This window comes from Siniperca chuatsi, linkage group LG10 (assembly GCF_020085105.1).
Source record: "Siniperca chuatsi isolate FFG_IHB_CAS linkage group LG10, ASM2008510v1, whole genome shotgun sequence".
NCBI classification, from domain to species: domain Eukaryota; kingdom Metazoa; phylum Chordata; class Actinopteri; order Centrarchiformes; family Sinipercidae; genus Siniperca; species Siniperca chuatsi.
The window spans coordinates 19,981,910-19,998,921 of NC_058051.1; the positions used below are offsets into that span (position 1 = coordinate 19,981,910).

The 17,012-nt window shown below is 40.9% G+C and overlaps 1 long non-coding RNA gene across 1 annotated transcript; it reads left to right on the top strand.

Moving 5' to 3' along the window:
• The first annotated feature begins 1,392 nt into the window (after nt 1-1,392).
• LOC122883309 lies at nt 1,393-13,852 on the top strand. The gene is made up of 3 exons (XR_006379599.1): nt 1,393-1,575; nt 3,404-3,547; nt 13,249-13,852. It is a non-coding gene; the product is annotated as an uncharacterized LOC122883309 (long non-coding RNA).
• The last annotated feature ends 3,160 nt before the right edge of the window (nt 13,853-17,012 follow it).

Sequence of the window (17,012 nt, forward strand, 5' to 3'; positions counted from 1 at the left end):
TTTAGTTCATTCTCTCAGAGCAAAATCACACCGTAGATGTAAAGTATAATTTAATTCAAAGCAACACATTTTTTTAAACACTGCGGAATATGCGCCTTTTATTATGTGATTTCACATAAACTGTTGAAACAAATGAAATAGCCTAAAAAAAACATCAAGATGATTTTAAATGTGTTATAAAAAAACTGTGATTTAAAAAAAACGCAGTTCTGTAACCTTGATGCTGCTCTATTCACCTGAAGGCCTAAAAACCATGCAAGCGAACAAACATCAGCTTCTCAAACCATTTGAGTTCGCTCTCACCTCTCTGAATTTATTTGAATAATTGATCACATTAGAACATAGCCTACTACTACTACTACTAATAATAACAATATTAATAGTAGTAATAATGATAATAATAATGATAATAATAACAATAATTATGCGCTAAATACCTATGTCAGGTTCAAATAGTGGACATTGTTGGAGAAATTGTCCCGGTGTGGAGAGCCAACTTTCCCAGGGAAATCATACCGATTTCCGAAATGCTGTTGAAGGCCCGAATAGGCACAGCTGGGCATCTGCTTATGGGCCTATTCATCAGGAGGAGGGAGAGGTCAGCGCTGCGGCCCGGTGGGCAGCTCCGCGCACTATAAGCTCGTTATGCAGATACACAGCTTATAGTTTATAACAGGACTCTCCTCTTACACAGCAAAGAGACACTCTGGGTCTAAAAAAATCACCTTCATCAGGTGTTTAGAAGCGTTTTTAGGGATTAATGCGTTCATTTAACATTTTTAAAGATCGTTTTCTATGTTATTTTGTCATCTTATACCTATTACATTTACATACGTACATAAGTTGTGTTATTTTTATTTCTTTTTCTTTTTTTTCTTTTTCTTTTCTTTCTTTCTTGATCTTGACAAAATATGTGTTTCATATGTGCTTCTTTCCCCCTTGTTTTATTTAGCATTACTTACAGCTAAGCAGGCTCAAACATTTCAAATTAGTGAAGGGCTCCAGGGGGAAAAAACGTGTTGGTAAGCTATTCTTAAATGCAGGAAATTTCCTTTAAAACATTGACTGAAGTTTATCAAAGAGAAAAGAAACAAATCTCCTGTGTGTTTTTTCACCTAAACCTCCCACATTTTTATACTGGCATTGCTACTTGTTTTGAGAGGCATATAAAGAGGTGTAATTTTGCAAACATTTCTTAAGTGCAGAGAGCCAGAAGGACCCTCCAGTATTGTCCAGGGAGAGAAAGAGAAACACATTGACAAAAGAATCCATTGTTCCTGGTGAACAATTCAAGGGGCCTAGTAAGCTGTCCTCTGCGATCAGGCAGCCGGCCGCTGATTTGAATGCAAGGGGCCCCTCCAAGGAGAAATGGTAATATATGGCAAGATATAACAAACACTAGCCTATATTAAACCGGCTATTACCAGGTCCTAAACACACATATGCACACACACACACAGTAGAAGTAGAGAGAGAGAGAAGTTAGCAGCTGGAAGTTTGCTACCTGCTCTCAGGATAAACCACATTTTATTTTTTAGAGCCTCAGTAAAGCTAATGTGGTCCACATGGTCACAGGTAAGTTTATATTGATGCAGAAATATTACCTGAAATTATATTTATAAAATTCTTCCATACATCTTATTTGTTCTCCTAAAAAATGTATTCTAATCTAAATGATATTCTCTTATTACTGTAATTGTTTCTACATTCCCATGGTAATGTACACCTGGTATGAGATATGGGGATAGCTAATAAAGTTACACTACCTCAGCCATAAGGTCACTGTTATGGCAGGCTTTTTTGAATATTAATTATTTTAAATTCGTTTTAACCTGCTAAGATTTTTTTTGCAGTTAGAAATAATAGTGTTTTCTATTTAATTTGATTTAATTTTGTACTCCATGCAAGAAGCTACATTCAAGCAATAAAACATCAATTATTTTATACACGCACACAAAGACACACGCACACAAAATTAGATCAAATACAAAAGAGCAAAGAACGGTTTGTGTGTTATGCGTTCAAAGTTGTACTAAAAGTCTTATTTTGTGTGTTGTTGAGGACTCTGTCTGTTGAATTTTGTTTACACAAAGCAGGAAGGACCCGAAATCCCAAATGTCACTGTTCATCATTTCACAATGAGAAAAACTGCTCTGCTTGTTGAGAGATGGACTGTCACTTGTGTGTCTCAGAACAATAGCTCGTCCTCACACTGGCAGGTTGTAAACAATAAAGCACGATTCCTCAAATTATTATTTTAAACACACCATCTCTAGCAATTCCTCATTTCGATGTTTTATAGACGAGTGAATTACATTTGTCCTTTGCTTTGTGGACTCCATATCAATAATGTTGAGCCACTTGACCAGCGAGGTGAGCATCAGTACTAATGTGGAGGTCCTTGACTGTCTGATAAATGTCATGAGCTGTTTGCATTGATCTGTTTGTGACACAGCCAGTAGAAAAGGTCATTATCTTGTCTGTTTCTCTACGTTTATTGTAAAGGCTGTTGAATTTCAGATCTCCCCCTAAGTGCATGTGTTTGTATACACATTTAAGTCTGCATCTGAATACTTGTGTGTGTGCGAGTGTTTGTGTATTTACTGGCGAGAGTGAAGCCTTAAATCGATATCTTCTAGAATTAATGATTGTATTAAGATTTAGATTGGAATGGTGGTGCTGATAACACCTAATGTGCATGCGTGTGAAGGTGGTTATGTGAATGAACGGCACAGATTAATATATAAGTGGTGCAAAAGAGTGTATTTGACTGCATGTCTATGTTTTCATATGGCCAGAGAAGTCTTTCGTCCATGCATGCTATCATTAGCCTGTACATTACTGAAGCTGCTCCTCAGTCATGTACTCCAGTCTGAGCAGTTAGGAGGCTGGAGAGGAAATAGACTCCTGAACAGGACACACTGAATAACCAGGAACATTAACTGCCTCCATAGATATTCATTACTAGCTATTGTAAAACAAGTCAAATTCCATGGAGTGTAATATGTTGGCAGCAAAGACAGTTTTTGTTTTGTATTCCACTGAGACAGAGAGCAGAGGTGACACCACTGCTGAGGTGAGTTTTACACAAATCCTGCATGTCAGCTGCTCACATGAAAACAAAGGCACACGTTTAACCTCCCTTCAAAGCATTGCTCTCACTGATGCTGTTTTATAAGTGCATGTAGAGTAGCACAAAGACACACAAAGTCCTTCTTTTTCTCTTTCTGGCTCTGTCACACACACACACGCGCACGCACACACACACACACACACACACACACACACACACACACACACACACACACAGCATGCAAACCTGCAACAATTCAATAAACTTATGCACAGCTTTTTTCCCATCCACACACTGTGACTAAACCTTGCTTTTGTCTCATATTCACAGCACACTGCTCCTCTACACCAACAGTTAACCCTGCAATTAACCCGCACCTCAGCCAAACATCATTAGAGAGAGAGCAAAGGAGAGAGAGGAAGATTGAGAAAGACGAGAGACAGATAAATGGAGAAAGTGGAAAATGGTGATCTTGTGAGTATATGGGAAATAAAAAAAAAACTACAAATATAGTATTATAATTGTATTTATAATTTTGCCTAATTCATATTGTTCATACACAATTTTTTTCATTCATTTTATTTTATAAATCTGTATTTTTCTCTATTTTATGCTTTGCTGAATATATGCATATATATATAAAATTATTATAATATATATATAATTATTTTTCTAAATGGATCGTGAATGATTAAGCTACACAAACCATATAGCCTCACCCCTGTGACCTCTCCCATCCCCCACACCTTTTTTGCAGATTGGGCAGGCCTTAGTTGAGAGGTTTGGGCGTTGGAGCATCAGAGAGATTTTGCATACAGCTGTATGTATGTGTTTGTGTGTATTTAGGTTTTATGGTCAAAATAACAGACATTTTAGAATTGCTGTAACATTGAAAATCTGAGGGGCGGTCCTGTACGAGATGGTGGAAGCTAAATGCTACAAGATGAGGGTGCTGACCTTTAGTCATCTCTGTTGTTTGTTGTATGAGCTGCTTACAGAGAAACTGCAGAATGGAGCCCAGAAGATGAAGGTGTTTCTTTACATAATTCTTCATCGCTGCAACCTAGGGCAGACAATGTGAGGATGCAACCTACAGAAAATGTAGTCACACTTCTGCTCTTTATTTAAAATACACTGAAGGCTCATCAGTGATTTTGCAAGTCTTCTATACTCTTACATGGTACAAAATACCTTATTTTAAGAAGATTTATTGTTGACATAAATGCATTGCTTGTTTGATTTGCTTGAAACATAATTTATAGAAATTACATTTTTAAAACTGTACATCATATCACAACCTATACTAAAGAAGCCTTTGTTGTAAATGTTGCTATAAATCCCATAAACTTTACCTAAATTCATATCTTTAAGAACTCTGTATGTTTAGATGACAATAATGCAGCTACAGATAAGGGTGATGAGGTCGTACACTGAGGTTACGCTTCAGACATTGTTTTCCTCCTTGTTGGTGCGGTTCTTGTATTGGTATAGTGCGGTGCACATTGTGTCTAGTGGGCATTGTGGAGTATCTGGGGGAACTGTTTAGTCCCCTATAAGAAGATTAGAGATGATTGGTTTTATTGACCGGCCTATGCTGCGGTTATCAGGGCGACTCTCAGTGCACGGAGCCACGCTTTTGTCTGGCCCTCATTGTTCTTCCCAGCCCAAGACCCTGCGCTGATATGAATTTGATATGACAGTAAAGTGCCAATTATGTACATACATGCAAGGCCCTGCTCCCTTTCAGCTCTGTGTGGAGTGAAAAGACGGGGAGGTGAGGAAGACAGGGGAGGAGAGATAACGTGACGGAATATCTTGAAGGGTTAGCAAGCGGGTCTTGAGGATAATTTGCTGCAAGAATCTGGGGTCTGTTATTTTCCTGATCCTTATATTGTCAATAAAACGCTGCCATTGAAACATTGATGAGTGATAAAGAGGTTTCGCGGGTGTGTTTTTTCTACCGGCTAGCCTGTCATATCTTATCAGCATCAGCTACATCTGTGGATGGACTGATTATTGTCTTCAGTTCAAGGGTTACTGAATTACAGAAAAGGTGAATATTACACTGGTTTAATTTTAATGCAACACAGATTAGATGATTTCATTCCACTTGTTAGATTTACTGATTATTCATTTTATTGCATTCAACCATGGCAATCGCTACATTTCATGTATAAACGTATTTTAGATATGTCATAAATCTAAATGAGGTATAGTTGACTTTACATGCATTATATAGCATGTAAAGTAGCATCATAAAATATACTTCTTGCTATGTGCACTTATGTGTGAGTGTGTGTTTACAGCTGCATTTGTGTGTGTGTGTGTGTGTGCGTGTGTGTGTGTGTGTGTGTGTGTGTGTGTGTGTGGACTTGAATCAGGCATTTGAAATCAAAGTCGGAAACGGTGTGTAAGTCCATTTCTAATGCCCTTTTATTCCTCTCTTCCTTTTCTCTCTCTTTTATGTACTCTTCTTGGAAAAAAAGGTGTTAAATCATCTAAATCATTCCCTGGCTATTATATCCAATTAATGCCTCCTCATGGTGTTTTATTGTGTTATAAACTGCTATTGCTTGTGGTTCAGTAGACAAACACAATGTGTGTCTGTGCTGCCTGCCACCGGGGCTGGCTGTGGCTGTGCTGGGGAGGGACAGAGGGGGACTTGGCCACTGCCCATGGGGGCCCTGGCCACTCTAAATCAGTTAGTTTTGGAGGAGATCCTAGTCGGCTTTTTAAGAGGGTCCATTATAGGCTTGTTAATGCCTCAGCCGAGGGGGAAACACTACTAACTGCACTCAATTCTCTATGCACTCAGTCTCTCGCACAAACACACACACACACACACACCCATTTTCTTCTCCCCCTTGCTCTCCCTTCGCTTGTGTGTTTCTCTTGAGATGTGTGAGCGACTGTGTGTTGTCGTCTCTGTGTATCCAGTGTGTTTTCCATGCACATGACACACCCATCTCTGCCTCTGTCTCCTCTTCATGAATTTCATGGGTTTGGCCTTCACTGAAAGTAACAAGATATCACAAAGTCTACCCATTTCTTGCATTGATCTATGTGCTCTGGGTCTGAATGTGTTCTTTAGTGCACACGTGTGTGCAGCTATGGCCATGTGTGAGTGTGTGCGGTGTATAAAATGTGTTAAGCAGATTGAGGGTTTCTTTGAAGATGTATTTTGGACCCTAGAGGGGGATTCAGGAGTGTGTTATTGCATATTTAGGACAGTGTGTGAGGGTCTTTTGAGAGAGTATGTGTGTGAAATTTTAATTCACACTATAAGTGTGAAGCAGCTTAGTTCATTTATCACTGAAAGGAGATACCCAGAGTGCTGTTTCAACTCCCAGTAGATCCTCTGTCACACCACGCTCTGGAGGATCCTAACTAGCTGCAAAACTACAAAGTTCATACAAGAAACCATTGCTTTTAGGTAATGTCACTTCCCACTTCATCTTCCCACTGTTTCATCCATACGTATGCTCTGCTGTCAGTTTCCTGCTGCTTTATATCAAATTCTATGTTTTTCTTCTCCGCCAAAGTGGTCATGGCTGCTTTGTTCTGCTCGTGGCCGAGCTATAGGCACCAACGTTGCCACACCTGAGGTGCAAGCTAATGTTCTCCATCTCCGCATTCTGAACCGTCGTCAAGGAAAGGTGCCTCTTGGTTGCCCTGGAAACCATGCCTCCCAGCATGCTTTGTGTGAGTGACAGGAGGAAGGTGTGACAGAGCGAGAGCTTTGTGTGAATGGACATCTTGCGAGCTGGACAGGCTCTAAAGCCTTTTCTATTCATCAGTGGCGCCTAAATGTACTGCTGTTCATCCCTCACATGTTTTCACATTCTGACAACAATATTATTTGTATTAACCATAGTTTATGCTTTCAGTTCTGTACAGTTGCTAAGTCCAAGCTGAATGGACAGACGTAAAGATATGTTGTAATTATCTTGTTCCTCCCATGTTCAAATTCTTATTCTCAGGGAAAAGACGTGCAAATACGACTATAGCAGCAGCACATTTTTGCTGTTGAGGGGAGTGAGCAGGATAAGTGGCTGCCATGATTGGTTACAGCAGTGGCAGCCTATGTTCATCTTGCTCCCCTCTGTGCTTGCTCATGCAAGATGCTCCGAGAGTGAGAGGAGAAGACATGTGTGTCCCCGCGTATGTGTCCAGAGAATGTCTGCTTTCTCCTCTGAATGAGTGCAAAACTTAAAGTAGCTTTACACTATATCAGTGTATTATATGTGTGTGTGTGTGTGTGTGTGTGTGTGTGTGTGTGTGTGTGTGTGTGTGTAAGTCTGATCCAAATGTGTACAAGGTGAGTTTAAGAGTACTTAACTTCATTAAAGGACAGTTGGCACAGTAGTTTGCAGTCTGCAATAAGTACACGCATGAATCCAAGGGTGCTGGATAGATGTGTCTGCACTGACGTCAATACAATCAATTCCTAAATTTCAAATCTTGTGTGTGTGTGAGTCTGTGCAGGATTCAATCTCAGAAGCCTGATAAAGTGTGAAACCAATAACTGATAAAGTATCAGTCAGCAGGCAGTGCTGTCCAGTGGTGAACCTGGAAACGGACCTTTTCCTGAACACCGACCAGATAAGCAAAATCAGAAATAACTGACTCCAGGGAGCACCTGTCAGGTCTTACTGATATTTAGTTTCATGTTCAGTACAGTTTCAGTTTGTGTGGAGCTTTGCACGTCCTTGTTTTGTATTTTTTTCTTCATAAAAATAATTCAGATTTTAATTATGTTGCCCCTTTCAAGCAAGGAAGCAGTTCTGAGTACTGTACTTCTGAAAGCATCCGTCAGTGAAGACAATTAGGTGACACAAAAATGATGTAAACAACAATGGCATCCACAAATATACACAGATATTTACATTATAACTAAATAAATCAATAAAAGAGTGATAATGAAATTAATTTGATTGTCTAGATTACATCATTATAATCTCACATGTGTTTTTCCATCACCCCAACATACCCTACCAATCTCTCACAGCTGTTGATTCCACTTGACTGAAAACTTTAACACCAAACAATATCCAACCCCCCCCCCAACCACATTTCCACATTTGAGAATGAAAAAAAAGCCCCATAAAAGCCCCATTACACACAACCAATGATGGGACTTTGAAGTCCCCCAATCCAGACACCCACACTTTTCCCCACCGCATTATCATTTTCACCATGTTATCACCACATTGTCATTAGCTGCATCTAACTGTCAAGTGCTGTTTTCTTGTATTCCAGTCTGTATTGTGCCTTTAAATATTTTTTATCAGGTCTTGATTACCATGGCTCCCACCGGTGCTGCTGTGTGAAAACAGACATAACATACATTTCATGAGACACATTTTTGTTGTTGCCTCTGGTGGGACGAATCATCTTTGAGCGAACGGATTCCTGACTTCATGAATTTATCAGTGACAATATATCCCTGAACAGATCCCAACCTACTTTAGTCTTCTTCTTCTTCTTATCTTCATCTTTTCTCCTAGTTTTGGTTCAAATCTATTCTTCTGACCAGCCAGGATTTTTCTCATTGAGCCTATTCCTGTCTTTCTGACCTCCTACTTCTTTTTTCTCATCCCTCCTTTTTTAGTGTCCTCTTATCATTCTGTTTTTTTACTCATTAGCCTACTTTATCCTCCTCTCCTCTCCTCTCCTCTCCTCTCCTCTCCTCTCCTCTCCTCTCCTCTCCTCTCCTCTCCTCTCCTCTCCTCTCCTCTTCTCCCCATCCTGCATGCCTCAGCAGCCTCTCCTTCCTGTCTGTCTGTGTTGGCATGAGCCTCCCTGGCTCTGCCCCCGCCTGCCCGCACTTTATGCTGATTGGACCAGCTGTTCCACTTAAATTCACCATGGCAACCACAACCTGTCGCCTAGCAACCCTGCTCTTCTCCCTGATTCCTGCCAGTGTTCTCCACAGGCAGAGGGAGAGAGAAAAGGAGAAGAAGAGATTGAAAATTCCCTCAGATTTTTTTTGTGTGTGTGTGTGTGTGTTTGCATGTAGGCCAGAGGGACCTTCAGTTAAGTAGGCTGGCAGGCATAGATAGATGCGCTAAATGAAGGTTTGTGTGTGTGTGTGTGTGTGTGTGTGTGTGTGTGTGTGTCTGCTTGTCTCCCATTGACTGGACTTGTTCTCTCAGGCGTGATGAGAGCAAGGGTACATGCAAGCTCATGCTAAAGAATTCATGGCGCTGCTGCTCTCAGAGGCCCCACTGTCAGTGTAGCCTCATGGCCCAAGCATACTAATCAGAGACACTGGATAGATGGACACACACACCCAAATACACACACACGTATAAATACCAAAGTGGGTTGAGTAGGCACTCTGTTCTGGCATGTTGTCCATCTATTTAAAGATTACCCAGTTGCTAATAGACTTTTCCTGCTGCCTGGGAAACAGTCCCATGGCCAGGTAATCCCACAGCTCATCCCCTGCAGAGGAACTCTTATCCTGGGGAGAGCAGCAGGAGGCTCCCCTCCACCTCTCATAATTGGATCTCACGCAAGTTCAAAGTTGTTGTCGGGTTTGCTCTCACTTCACCTCTGAATCAAAGAAATATTCCAAGCCTCTGGTGTGCTGCTTCTTTATAACATGTAACAAGTGGTGTATGTATTCTGTACAGTCCCAGTGTGTATTTTCTTTGTGATGACATACACATAATTAATTATAAGTTTATTTCGATGTGTGCTCAGCTGCTTTCCTCATCTCTATGGAGAATTTAGCCCGGCTTGCTAATTAATGTGAGCAACTGAAACATGAGCAAACATAGATTATAGTAAGAAATGAGGAGCCATAAATTCTCCAATGATACTGTCTAATGTGCTGGAACTGTCCTACAGAACTGCGATTGTGTAGACTCATGAATTGGTGGGAAATTAAAGGAAAAAACAACTTAAAGTGTCTTAGTATAGATGTTGGGTCATCCAACCACTTTAGAGATCATTTCATAAATACCGCCACCATCAGGTCAAATTTTCAATTTGTCCAATACTTTGATTTATGACCAACTACCTGCAACATTCCCATTAGCCTCAACTATGTACTTTGTGTTTAGTCCAAATTAGCAAATGTCAGCATGCTAACACACTACACTAAGATGGTGAACTTAAAGGTAAATATTACCTGCTATATATATCAGCATGTGAGCCTGGTGACATGCTGATGTTAGTAGTTCAAAGTTCAAGTACAGCCTGTTGTTTTATTTTTTTATATGTTTTATTAATTATCTAGCATTCATATATCAATAAAGAACAGTGTATAAAATGACTACACCAAATTAAGTTTCATATCATTAATAATAATATTGCTTGTTAGTGAACCTTGTGCATTACTATAGGCCTTTTTAATGGAGGCATTTTGACATGTCACAGTAGGAAAAGCACAAGTGTAAATAATAAAATTAATGATGGCTGAATTCCATTTAGCTGCTTCAGTTTCAGGGTCCTGGTATTGTCCATGCTGGCTCACTGTCATGGCTTACTGGGACACGTCATTAATGTCCTACTTTAACAAGTCAAAATGTGTAGGTGAAAAAGGCCTATTGTGTCATTGCTTTTTACCACTACAAGGCTGTTGAGTGTTCTCAAAACATTGAGCTAAGCTGTTCTATCAACATTAAAATGTTTCACCTTTAGTCCTGAAACAAAAGTAAAAGAGTATTGCTTTTTTACCATTCATTTTATAGAGGCTTTGGTTAAGAGAGCCAGTGCTATTTATCGCAAGGGACAAGATGTAATGAAACAAGGGGAGGCAGGGTGGAAAATCACACTGAGCGATGACCACACTCACTGTATTCTTGTGTAAAACTATCTGCCAAACACATACATAAACAAGTACTCCCCATTTACTACTTTTTCCTCCTCTCTACTTTTTTGATTGACTTTGTATTACCCACGCGGACCCTCCTCCCGGCTCTTCTTCTCTTTCTCTTGTCGTCCCCCTCCCCCCTCAGAAGAAAAAGCAGATATGTCTTGCGTCTGATCTCTAGCTTCTAATGCATGTTTTGGTTTATAGATATCACTCCTGTTCATGTAATGTCAACGCAAACTGCCTCAGCAATTGTGTGTTTTTGAACTCTTTGTTTTCATCGACTTTCCCAAAAAACTGCAGCCACAGGGTCAGAGAAGCGTCAGGGATAATAGCTGGTATCGTTTATAGCTAATCACACACACCAGGACACACTGGTGCATATACAGAAACACATGCAGAGACTCAAACACACACCAAGTAAACACTCTGAAAAACAACACCACTAAAAGGAAAGGACCTTGCTTTACGTCATTTGCATGAGATGGTACACGCATAGTCCATTAAAGAATAGGATGAAGGGAAATAAGCCAAGGCTCTTATGGTAATTAAAATAGGTTTCCTGAGAGGCTGCCAGTTGGCCCACCAGGATTTGAAGCACACTGGTGTCCCTCGTGTCAAATGGGGCCCCAACACCAATCTGTCTGATTGGAAACCCGAGTTCAAAACATGGAGGAACCGCCCTCACACACAGGGAGCTGGGATCTGGGGGGTCAGACCTTGACCTCAACAGCGTGCCAGCTCCCTTCAGCTGCACCTTGCCCTCCCCTGCCAGCACCGTGGGGGCTCGCTGGGCTCTACAGGACAGTTTTGGTTATTTCACATGAGAGATTTGTGTATTTTGTCTTTTTGTCTGGGCTCTTCTCACATGTTTGAAGTGGGCAGGTGTCAGTTTGGAAAAGGTCACGTATGTCACACACACCCACACAGTCCTGATAGAGCATATTAGCTGAGTTTTTGAGTGTTAAAGTCTTAATAAATAATAAATAACAATGTTTTGTTTTTTTTACAGATCTTTAACTCTGATTGTTGTTTATTTAGCTATGAATCTTTAAGGTTTAATATTTGGAACCAACTTCTCAGGGGCTTTAAGCATTTTTCCTCTTACTCCCCTTTCTGTTTCACTCTCTCCATATTACTGTATTAAGAACTGGTTTGCAAGGACCTTCGTGCCGGGGCAGCTTCCACAGTGAGGAACTCAGAGATTACACAGGGATTAGGTGGTGTAATCTCGCATGTTGCTCTGTGATGCTGTCCAAAAAAGGAATAAGTAAAACTTTTCTCTCCATTATTTTGCACTCAGATACAAAGAAAGAATTTTACACACAGAAGCACATACTGTACATCATATACATGATTTATGTATATAATGAAAATAAATTGACATTGTCTACTCCAACTGGTGAATTGAGGAACACAGAAATTTGAGAATATAGAGCCTGACAGCATTTTATCTTGCTGTTTTCTTTTCAGAACAAAAATATATAAAACTGCAACGTTTTTTAGGTTCCTCCATCGATCCCTTCTTTCGTCCATCCTTCTTTATCTACTGTTAACAGGTCGTTGACCTTCCTCATCTTTGCTTTTTTTCTTTCTTCTGAGGGAGAGATAAAGGAAAAGATGGGACTCTTGGAGGGTGTGCGGTGTTTGGGAGGATTGAGGATGATTATTTTGGGGGATGGGGAAGAGGTTGCTGGATAAAAACAGAGGTCCTGGCTCTACTTTAAGATAGCCTTAAGTGATGCTTTGATTGCTGTGACAGTTGATCTTTATTATAAACTTCCATAATGGAAAATCGACCCTGTCCACTAAGCCCGGCACCTTATCTGTGGGAGTCTGCACTGGATGGAAGTGTGCGTGCACATGAGTGTATGTGTGTGCATCTGAGGGGTTATTCAAGAGATAAAAAGGTCAAAGACAAGTGTTGAAATCAGTGACAAGAAATGCCACTGTACAAAACTGACTATAACTTCTTACACTTTCTTCTATTGATTATTGTTGCAGAAAACCTTGGATTTTGGGCACTAATTGAATTATCATTACTGCTAGAGATGAACTATTAGCTAAAATCAAAATGTCCTTTGTCTGTTTGGTCCCTTGGGTGAGCGTGTGTGTGGTAAACAATACTGCTGTTAACCAGGCTGCATCACTCCAGCAGGGCCTGATGATAAGGGGCCCTACATTCACCCACAAACCTTGAGGACAATGGCAGGCTGGGGCCTTGCTGGCGTCTCGGCGGCCTGGCTCTCCTTTGTCTGTGTGGACGTGTGAAGCTCCAGTGACAGATGGCAGGGACATACTGCCATATCTGTTACCTTTCCGAGTGACGTGCAATATGTACTCTTTCCTACAGACGACCGCAGAGAACCGGCAGCTGTCCATCCCTTTTCCCACACCGCCCTGCATGGACTGAAACACCAACAGCCCAATCCAAATTCAGCTGAAAATTTCCATAGAGAATAATCAGGCTACAATACTAACAGATAATATTATGAATCTAAACATATTACTAGTATTACCTGTTCAGGCTGGAACAAAAACCATATCATGATGATAAAGGGAATTTCAACATTTGTGGAAAATTAGAGTATTCTATTTGTAGCCAGTGTTATTTTTAGTTTCTGTTGAAGTCATTCTTTGTTGTTTGAGAAAAAAAGTGATGCTGTATGCTTTACATCAAATCAGTCCCCAGGGCTGCACTGTGCAGAATAATAATCTGAAATTGCATAACCTATGTCATCTTTATTCTGAAAACATCTCCTCTCCTCTCCTCTCCTCTCCTCTCCTCTCCTCTCCTCCTCTCCTCTCCTGTAACTTGGCTACAAGTAACGTTAATTTTTCTTAGTCTCTAGACAGAATCAAATGCCATCTGTAATAAGCAGCCATGATGAAAATATGTATGAATCACCAAGGGCAAGCCTGAGAAATTTAATTCTTTTAGCTTATATGACTCACTGTAAAACACTACCAATAAAAGTGTCTGCATGCTCTCTCCTTGTATCTATGTGTATGTGTGTGTGTGTGTGTGTGTCTGTCTCTCCTCCTCCCCCTGTATGTGATTTATAATGGTGTAGTCCTAGCGAGGGCCTTTGGAGGCAGATCGAGGGGAATTGGTCTAATTTGCGTGAACTGCTGTTGATTTATAGCCCAGCCAGAGGTTAATGACGATGTCGCTCATTGCCGCTTGTTCTTTCCACTGTAATGTCGTTATAAGGAGGCAATGCCAAGACCCCGCGGCATTGTATCCATCGTTCCTTTCCTCACAGTGACCCCACTCTCCTCCCCTCTTTGCCACTCACCCCCCTGACACCTCATCTCACCTCATACAGCTCCACCAGTCACTCACTGGAGATGTACTGGAGAGGTTGATTGTCTTTATGAACATGCTATTTATTCACTGAGTGCTCTGTGGAGTTTGGGTACAGCTACAAGAACATGCAGGAGCCATTACTGGAAGGTGTAATCAGATTCTTCACTTAAGTAAAAGTAGCAATAGCCCCAATATAAATACACACCATTACAAGTAAAAGTGCTATATTCAAAATGTATCTTAACTAAGTATTAGCAGCAAAATGTACTTAAGTATCAAAAATATGCATTATGCAGCACCTTTCTAAGTGTATAGTATCAAATTGTTATCACTGAATGTAAACAGAATTTCAGTGTGTAATATACTAAACTCAAGGTATCACAGTTATGTGTTCTCAAGGTCAAGAATTAATCTTTTACTTACTTTATATACTGTTGGGGGGTTTAAAATATAAGTATATGTCATAGTTTATACACTTACTACAGACCAGTGGTGGAGGAGGTACCCAGATCTCGTACTTAAGTAAAAATAGTGTTACTAGTGTAAAAATACCCCATTGCAAGTAAAAGTTCTGCATTAAAAGTAAAAGTATGTAAGTATTATCAGCCAAATGTACTTAAAGTATTAAAAGTCAAAGTACTCATTGTGCAGAAAGTCCCGTCACAGAGAGTGTTGTATGCTGTACAGATTGTGAAGCCCCTTGAGGCAAATTACTGATTTGTGATATTGGGCTAAATAAATAAAATTGACTTGACGGTTATGTTAGTATATACAGTATATTATAGGATTATTATTATTGATGCATAATTAATTCCGATCCCCATTAGCTGCTACCAAGGTAGCAACTATTTTTCCTGGGGTCCTTTCCAGGTATCCGGCAGGCTGCCATCTTTATTTTGATTTGGAAACAGACGCGCAACTTTGGAAACGGGTTAAAAATCTGTTTTATCATTCAGTAGACAGATTCTTTTTTTATCCCGATAAAAGAAGAGTCTTTGAAGATTCTGGAAATACCTTCAGAACAACGGTACAACAACGGTAAGTGTTTTTAAACAATGTTTGCTAATACATAAGAGGCACAAACTGGGGCTAGCTCTTTAGCTGCTCCACTGTGTTCACCAGCTAGCGTCATTAAGTCTGTCTGTCTGTTTAATGCAGAGCAGGTTGTGTATAGTGGGATTTTAGAGCTTTTTCTCTATGAGAGCGGTGAGAGTGAACCAAAACAGTTAACAACGAGATGAAACTCACCATAAAGCTACATAAAGCCAGAGGGAACTGCATATTTGTGTGATAATTCTCTGTAGGTTCATCATTATGAAAACACACTGTCACATTGTTTTCACATTATCATTTGATAAATGGTTATTATAAAAGCATTGATAATGATAATAATAATAACAATAATACACTTTATTTATATAGCACCTACTAAAACAATGCTACAAAGTGTTTTACACAGGATTATAGCCGCTTTAAGTACAGTACATGAGTAAACGCACTTGGTTACTTTTCAGTACTGGCAGGAGCATGCTGGAGAGCGAGCACACACACACACACACTCCATGACATTGACACAGACACTCTGTGGCTGCAGCGGCAGTTGCAGACAGGGCTCATCTGTGCGTGTCTCCAGAAGCAAGGAATGTTTGTAGCATCAGCCCAGGAGAGGTTGTGTCTGTCTAGGCATGGATGCTGCCCTGTCACCCACCCCGCTGCTCCCACCCCCAAGCCTACCTCTGCTTCCCTGAGCAGCAGCAGCGGCAGCACGACATGTGAAACCCTGAGACAAAGTCTGCATACAGAAGAGAGAGAGACTGGAAACTGAAATCCCATGAACTAAAAGTTCACACGCCTGCTTGTCTTCACACCAACACCCTTTTATTGCTTTCTTCTTTTCCTTTCGGCTGTTCCCTTTCAGGGGTCGCCACAGCGAATCATGTGCCTCCACCTAACTCTGTCCTCTGCATCTTCTTCACACCAATTAACTTCATGTCCTCTCTCACTACATCCATAAATCTCCTCTTTGGTCTTCCTCTAGACCTCCTGCCTGGCAGCTCCAACCTCAGCATCCTTCTACCAATATAATCACAGTCTCTCCTCTGAACATGTCCAAACCACCTCAATCTGGCCTCTCTGACTTTATCTCCGAAACATCTAACATGAGCTGTCCCTCTGATGTACTCATTCCTGATCCTGTCCATCCTCATCACTCCCAAAGAGAACCTCAACATCTTAAGCTCTGCTACCTCCAGCTCTGCCTCTTGTCTTTTCTTCAGTGCCACTGTCTCTAAGCTGTACAACATCGCTGGTCTCACCACCGTCTTGAACACCTTTCCTTTCATTCTTGCTGATACTCTTTTATCACACAACACACCTGACACTTTTCTCCACCCATTCTAACCTGCTTGCACTCGCCTCTTCACCTCTTTTCCACAGTCTCCATTGCTCTGAACCGTTGACCCTAAGTACTTAAAGTCCTGCACCTTCTTCACCTCTGCTCCCTGTAACCTCACCGTTCCACCTGGGTCCCTCTCATTGACACCCATGTATTCTGTCTTACTGCGGCTAAGCTTCATTCCTCTGTTTTCCAGAGCAGACCTCCATCTCTCTAGATTTTCCTCCACCTGCTCCCTGCTCTCACTACAAATCACAATGTCATCCGCAAACATCATAGTCCATGGATTCCTGTCTAACCTCACCTGTCAGCCTGTCCATCACCAGAGCAAACAAGAAAGGGCTCAGAGCCGATCCTTGATGCAGACCCACCTCCACCTTGAACTCCTCTGTCACACCTACAGCACACCTCA